Source organism: Mixophyes fleayi, chromosome 12 (genome assembly GCF_038048845.1).
Source record: "Mixophyes fleayi isolate aMixFle1 chromosome 12, aMixFle1.hap1, whole genome shotgun sequence".
NCBI lineage: Eukaryota > Metazoa > Chordata > Amphibia > Anura > Limnodynastidae > Mixophyes > Mixophyes fleayi.
Genome location: NC_134413.1, coordinates 83,282,591 through 83,289,888, shown reverse-complemented (window position 1 = coordinate 83,289,888; position 7,298 = coordinate 83,282,591). Strand labels below are relative to the sequence as shown.

General features: G+C 43.4%; 1 long non-coding RNA gene across 2 annotated transcripts; it reads right to left on the bottom strand.

The window, feature by feature from the left end:
* Positions 1-1,582: 1,582 nt before the first annotated feature.
* On the bottom strand, positions 1,583-6,988 carry LOC142108606 (uncharacterized). Of its 2 annotated transcripts, none has more exons than XR_012680180.1 (4): positions 6,871-6,950; positions 4,302-4,444; positions 3,920-4,077; positions 1,583-1,828 (listed from the first exon to the last, which is right to left on the bottom strand). It is a non-coding gene; the product is annotated as an uncharacterized LOC142108606 (long non-coding RNA). The 2 variants fall into 2 exon arrangements; XR_012680179.1 differs by having other exon boundaries at positions 1,587-1,828; positions 6,900-6,988.
* Between the last annotated feature and the right edge of the window lie 310 nt (positions 6,989-7,298).

Here is a 7,298-nt window from a genome sequence, read left to right as displayed (position 1 = left end):
TTTATAGATTGCGTTCTTGCTTTTGATCCCTAAATGCATAACCTTACATTTATCGATGTTAAACCTCATATTCCGGTTGGCCGCCCATTCCTCCAGTTTATTTAAGTCCCTCTGTAGAGAAGCTTCATCTTGCTCTGATTTTATTACCTTACAGAGTTTAGTGTCATCTGCAAAAATAGAAACTTTACTCTCTAAACCATCACCAAGGTCATTAATAAATATATTAAAAAGGAGTGGCCCCAGCACGGAACCTTGAGGTACTCCACTTAAAACTTTTGACCAATAAGAAAATGTTCCATTTATCACAACTCTCTGTTCCCAATTCTCTGATGATATGAATGATATGATGTGAGGAGGAGACTGGTCAGATCTCTGGGCTGGTAGCACACAATGGTATGATGTGAGGAGGAGACTGGTCAGATCTCTGGGCTGGTAGCACACAATGATATGATGTGAGGAGGAGACTGGTCAGATCTCTGGGCTGGTAGCACACAGTGATATGATATGAGGAGGAGACTGGTCAGATCTCTGGGCTGGTAGCACACAATGATATGATGTGAGGAGGAGACTGGTCAGATCTCTGGGCTGGTAGCACACAATGATATGATGTGAGGAGGAGACTGGTCAGATCTCTGGGTTGGTAGCACACAGTGATATGATGTGAGGAAGAGACTGGTCAGATCTCTGGGCTGGTAGCACACAATGATATGATGTGAGGAGGAGACTGGTCAGATCTCTGGACTGGTAGCACACAGTGATATGATGTGAGGAGGAGACTTGTCAGATCTCTGGGCTGGTAGCACACAATGATATGATGTGATGGGAGGAGGAGAACAGGAGTCTAATATGGGCTGATGGCTGCTGACTCCCCCACTGGACAGATATGTTTTCCTCATTAGTTTGTACTGACAGAGAAGGGAATAGAATAAGAGATTGTAATAGTGAGTTTCTCTGTGTTTATTACTCACCTGTGCTGATATCTGTAGGGATTTCCTCCTCCTTACACTGCTGATCACCCCTCACATACGTCTCTTCCTCTCCCTCTAAAATTTCTACTTTAATATCAGTCAGGACATCATCCTAAATAGCCCAAAAAACAATAAAAATATCATAATTAATAATATCTGAATTAATAAATTGATATGAAACAGAAACATATCAGTGTATATGATCCACACAGCTTTGCACAGATCATATAATGAAAAGACATTTGGGGATTTTGCGAGACCCTAAAATGTCATCTACCTGATACTCCTGTGGGATACTGGGATTTTCCTCTGTACAATCCTGTGAATAAAGAGGACGGAGATATCTCTCTGGGGTATTTCTGTTACTGGATCCATCTGTAGGGAACACACAGTGACTGATTACATTGTTTACATGTGATTATCAGATGATGTGTATCTAGGTGGCTCTCAAAACTGCTCCACTTTACAATAAATTAAAGTCTCCTCTTACCCAGTGATGTGAGGATCCGGTGATTCTCCATCCTCACATCCTCATACAGACCCTTGGGTCCTTCTAAATTCTCCCACTCCTCCTCACACTTTATAGGAACCTGATAACACAATGACACAGTCATCATCCAGACACATCCCCTAATGTTACTGTATAATGTCCCATTCCCAGCAGTCACCTCTCCAGTCACCAGCTGAGTGATCTTGTTGGTCAGTTCCAGGATCTTCTGGTCATTGTTTCCTTCACGTATCAGTGATTGAGGTTCAGGCACCGTGATGGGGCTCTGGGTCCTACTCAATCCTCCTGACACACAGGGGCGGCTCCTGGGTGTCACACACTCACCAGATCTCTTTATCACTACTGTCTAATCCTGTGTATGGAGAGAGATATCAAGGTAAATGAATATCCACATATTTGAAATATTTTTAGGGATTAATTGTGTAAAATAAACAATAATGTTCTATTTTAATAATACAGTCCCTATCCTACATATAACTGTCTCATTGTCACACTACTATGCTGAGAGCTGGAAATGACAGCTATGGAGCCTGGTGAAAACAAATATCATTTATTAAGCAAATATGATCCAGATAGTGCAGAAAACGGTGCAAACCGAATATTGCAGACAATGAACAATAGATCTCTGGGCGAGACTGAAAGCAGGTAACAACAAAGAATACGGCTTCTGCAGGTGAACAGGCCGAGTGGAAAGAAACCAGGATGTCGGCTAGCAGCAGTCCCAGGAAACAGGAGCAGTAACAGGAGTAACAATTGAGAACAGAAACATCAATGACCAGCAAAGGGGGACTGAGGGGGGCAGGCATAAATATAAGGAGAGAACATGTTCTTATAATTAGCAGTTGCAGCAGGTTAACCCCCGCTAGTGAGAGAAAAGGCAAGACACGATAGCAGCACTTTGTTACATCTAAAAATTCCACAAAAGCTATAAGTCCCAGTTAGTGATAGGAAAAAACAACATACTGTGGCCAATACAATATATTCCAACATCTAAAGATTGTGGGACTGATCCTTCTATCTCAGACTGTAAGGCGATATTGCTGTAGCCACAAACACAAAATAAGCCAGATGCTATATAACATTTTATATAATTGTTGCTATAGGGGATCTCACAGAAGCAAATGGGCACAAATTATATTGCAGGCCACATCCTAATGCACACTCTCGATATACAAAGTAGATTTGGAAAGTGTCCTAGTATTTCTCCAAGGCTGGAGTCATGTGGGTCTCTGTAACCACGGTCATAGAGCCTCTTTCCCAGAATCCCTCACATCTCCAGTCATGTCCCTGTTTTATTTATAGCAGTAAGAATGAGGTCACTGTGACATTCCCAGAATCCCTCACATCTCCAGTCATGTCCCTGTTTTATTTATAGCAGTAAGAATGATGTCACTGACATTCCCAGAATCCCTCACCTCTCCAGTCATGTCCCTGTTTTATTTATAGCAGTAAGAATGATGTCACTGTGACATTCCCAGAATCCCTCACCTCTCCAGTCATGTCTCTGTTTTATTTATAGCAGTAAGAATGATGTCACTGTGACATTCCCAGAATCCCTCTCACCTCTCCAGTCATGTCCCTGTTTTATTTATAGCAGTAAGAATGATGTCACTGTGACATTCCCAGAATCCCTCACCTCTCCAGTCATGTCCCTGTTTTATTTATAGCAGTAAGAATGATGTCACTGTGACATTCCCAGAATCCCTCACCTCTCCAGTCATGTCTCTGTTTTATTTATAGCAGTAAGAATGATGTCACTGTGACATTCCCAGAATCCCTCTCACCTCTCCAGTCATGTCCCTGTTTTATTTATAGCAGTAAGAATGATGTCACTGTGACATTCCCAGAATCCCTCACCTCTCCAGTCATGTCCCTGTTTTATTTATAGCAGTAAGAATGATGTCACTGTGACATTCCCAGAATCCCTCACCTCTCCAGTCATGTCCCTGTTTTATTTATAGCAGTAAGAATGATGTCACTGTGACATTCCCAGAATCCCTCACCTCCCCAGTCATGTCCCTGTATTATTTATAGCAGTAAGAATGAGGTCACTGTGACATTCCCAGAATCCCTCACCTCTCCAGTCATGTCCCTGTTTTATTTATAGCAGTAAGAATGATGTCACTGTGACATTCCCAGAATCCCTCACCTCTCCAGTCATGTCCCTGTTATATTTATAGCAGCAAGAATGATGTCATTATGACATTCCCAGAATCCCTCACCTCTCCAGTCATGTTCCTGTTTTATTTATAGCAGTAAGAATGATGTCACTGTGACATTCCCAGAATCCCTCACCTCTCCAGTCATGTCCCTGTTTTATTTATAGCAGTAAGAATGATGTCACTGTGACATTCCCAGAATCCCTCTCACCTCTCCAGTCATGTCCCTGTTTTATTTATAGCAGTAAGAATGATGTCACTGTGACATTCCCAGAATCCCTCACCTCTCCAGTCAGCAGGTAGATGATCTCCAGGGTGAGATTTAATATCCTCTCACTCCTGTCCTTGTCCATCCTCAGGGAATCAGTGATTTACACAGATCGGGTTTCACCTTCAGTTGACTTCTAGTAACAGATTCTCTGGTTCCTCACAGCTCAACTGTCTAGGAATAAATATAATAATCATTATAAACGTCACAGAGCAGACATGTAAGATATTAAAATGTTAAACACTGAGGGTCTCATGTAGAGTTGGATGTAAGAGAGTTTTCTTTGCATAAGATACGTATTTCCCCATAATTAGAGCCAAAATGGTGCGATTCTCAGGGAATCGCGGCATTTGGCCATAATGGCACAATTTGCATAGCCCCACCCCCAAAACACTCACCTCCCCCAGACAGCTACCGGACGCCATCTTCAGAAAGTCGGCAAGTATGATGTAGAGGTGGAAACAGCAGCAGATCAGCCAGTCTGGAGGCACATCTGTTGTGGGTGCTGGACCCTGCTGCCCGATATGTTCTGATGACGGACCTTGTAGTGTGTTATAAAATAAGTAATAATTTAGGACCTCCAGTGGGTGGGGTGTCTGAGAAGACTGCTTTTTAGAACAGCTCTGTGGTTGAACTAGTAATCTGCCCCATCCAACACAAGTCTCACAATGTTTCAACACTGCTGGGCGACTTCCTCAGGGAACAAGTCTCATTCAAGGAACTTAACTGCAGGAGCGGAAGCAGGATGACTTTACAGCTTAAGTAGGGATTCGAGTTCACTGGAGAAGGGGAGTTGCAGTCACAACCCCCCTCCCCATGACAGACATGTCAGAACGCCAACAACAAGGTACCAAAACAAAGTGTGTTAATTCACATTGGGCCCGATTCATTAAGGAAATTTAAGTAAAAAAATGAGTAAGTAGTCTCCTGGACAAAAGCATGTTACAATGCAAGGGGTGCAAATTATGTGCAAAACAAAAACAGACAGTAGTTAACTTGGTTTTCTATGTAGCGCGGGTGGGGTGGGGTGGGGCTAGTCTCCAGCACTAGACAAGCTATGTGTTACTGGCACTTGGTGAGAGGTGGTTGGGTAGGAGGTGATAGTAGGGGGATGTGGGGTAATGGGGGTAGAAGGAGGGGGATGGGGGCTAGTCATGGTGTGTGAGCCCCTCTGTGGTGTATGGGGTGTAGCTGGGCTGGGTATTAAGTCTCTCACAGCTCTGCCATTATAATAACCAGCTCTGCTATTACTAACAGCCTTCTGCTGACTGCAGCACAATGAGGATTATGTAGCAGCTGATGTGAGAGCTCAGCCGCATGTATGAAGCCCTGATGGCCGGGAGGCTGCACATAAACATGGGGGAACTCTATGGGGGTAATTCCTGCTGTCTGATATATTATTATACGGAGATATTACCTCTGCCTTGTACAGGGCCCGGACACAGGAAAGATTAAGGGCCACGTTGGCGTGGACCTGAGAATTGTGAAGGGCCTATTGTTATCAGCACCACAGTGGGTGTGGTCAGCAGTATAGAGTGTATGGGTAACGCCTCCCTCCAACCACCTCCATGTCCCTCTCCTCTTTCCTTACATTATCTACCAGCCACCCTGGTTCGTGCACCATTTAAGAAAAGTGAACAGTGGCAAATACCTTCCAACTGATCCTCAAGTTCCTGGCTGAACAGGACAGTCTCCCAAATTCGGGACTGTGCAGATGGAATCAGGATAGTTGAAAGGTACAGTCATACTGTTTTACTACGCATGAACAACAACAAAACAGGAACCAAATATAAATGGTATCACTCAACATAAGCAGAAGAATGAATATAAAAATGGTATCAATTAAATCAGTGAAGAGTAATTTATGTTACTCTAGACAGAAGACAACACATTGCATCTTCAAGGAGAAATAACAAGGATGTATTGAGAGTAAGGCAAAGTTATGGCTTTATGCATAATAATTTGCAAGATAGCAGGCAGAGTGGTGGTACTGGATGCTGAGTCCCAACCTCAGAAGAGTCAAATAACGAATTAGATTGGTCTAATCTGTAGGTCACAGGAATTGCCACAGGTAAGTAGGTGTCAAAACAGGATCTTGAAGCAGTGATGTTTTATTAGCTCAAATAGTCCTGATAAGGACAGTTACACTCCAGTTTGTGGTACTAGCGATCTTTCCAGAAGTTACAGATGGTATGATACATTTCAATGTAACACAGGGCTCTTTAAATACAGTTTTGGGACACTAGCTGGGCAGGAGGTAATCCAGCCTCCTGTCCCTCTAACCAATCCAGGTGCTTCGTGCAGTCTGCACATAAATCAGCCCAGAGGGGTGTAACACATTCTTACATTGCTGCTAGCGGCACCACTGTGTCTGAGGTTTTCTATTGAATGTTTACCATCAGGATATAACAGTTCTATAATCTAGCTCTGAGCAATTGAACTAGAAAAAGTCACATTCATCTGTGATCACTTGCATAGGGACTCTACCAGCAAGTCTAATTACCTCCTCTTGTCTTTCAGGCTCAACAGACATTTTGGTCACTGAGCATTAAATGGGTTACCATAAGATTACCTGTCTCTAGACAGTTGCAAAACTCAAACATGACAAACTGTCTCAGAAGTCCATAAAAAACACATACCACTATGAAAGGATTAGCACATGTATAATGATATACATAGGTGCACTGCACTCCTAATTAAAATAAATATCTAATAAATAGCGGCAAAACAAAGATAAGCGGCGATAAAGAGTTAAAAGGTGATCATAAGATCCAAAATAGACCTCCTTATGATTAATCAATGATATACATACACAGTGCTCATTTACTAGCTCACCCATAGTCAATGTTTAATCTTCACTAACATCCATCCAATGTTTCTCTAGGCTCACTAACCTACTTACACTGTCCCATGGCAGAATATAACACAGAGCTGACACATGAAGTGTTATTTGCACACTGCCCTCACCTGCTCACAGCACAGGGCCCAGTTATTACCTGTCTCTGAGTAACCCCCCTCACTGCAGACACTGGGGGGAGCACTTAGTAGCTGCTGCCGGATGTAGTTGTTGTATATAGAGGGCTGATGGCAGCTCTCCAGGTTCTAAGATGGCGCCTGAGGGAGCAGGTGGCCACGCCCCCTCCGCAGCGTCACTGTTCTATATTGTCAGGTAGACTAAGGGAAAATGGCCGCCGCTGTCCTGCACTGAGGACAATACAGCAATAGTAAGTGTTTATTTTACTCGTGATAACATTTATTGATTAAAAGAACAGATTCCCCCCTCATCTCTCTCCCGCTGTGCCCATTCCCCGTCACCCAGTAGAGAAAGTGGGTGAGGGGGGGTCCTGTAGTCCCCAGACACAGTGTGGGTGTGACCGATACAGACCCAGTGACGC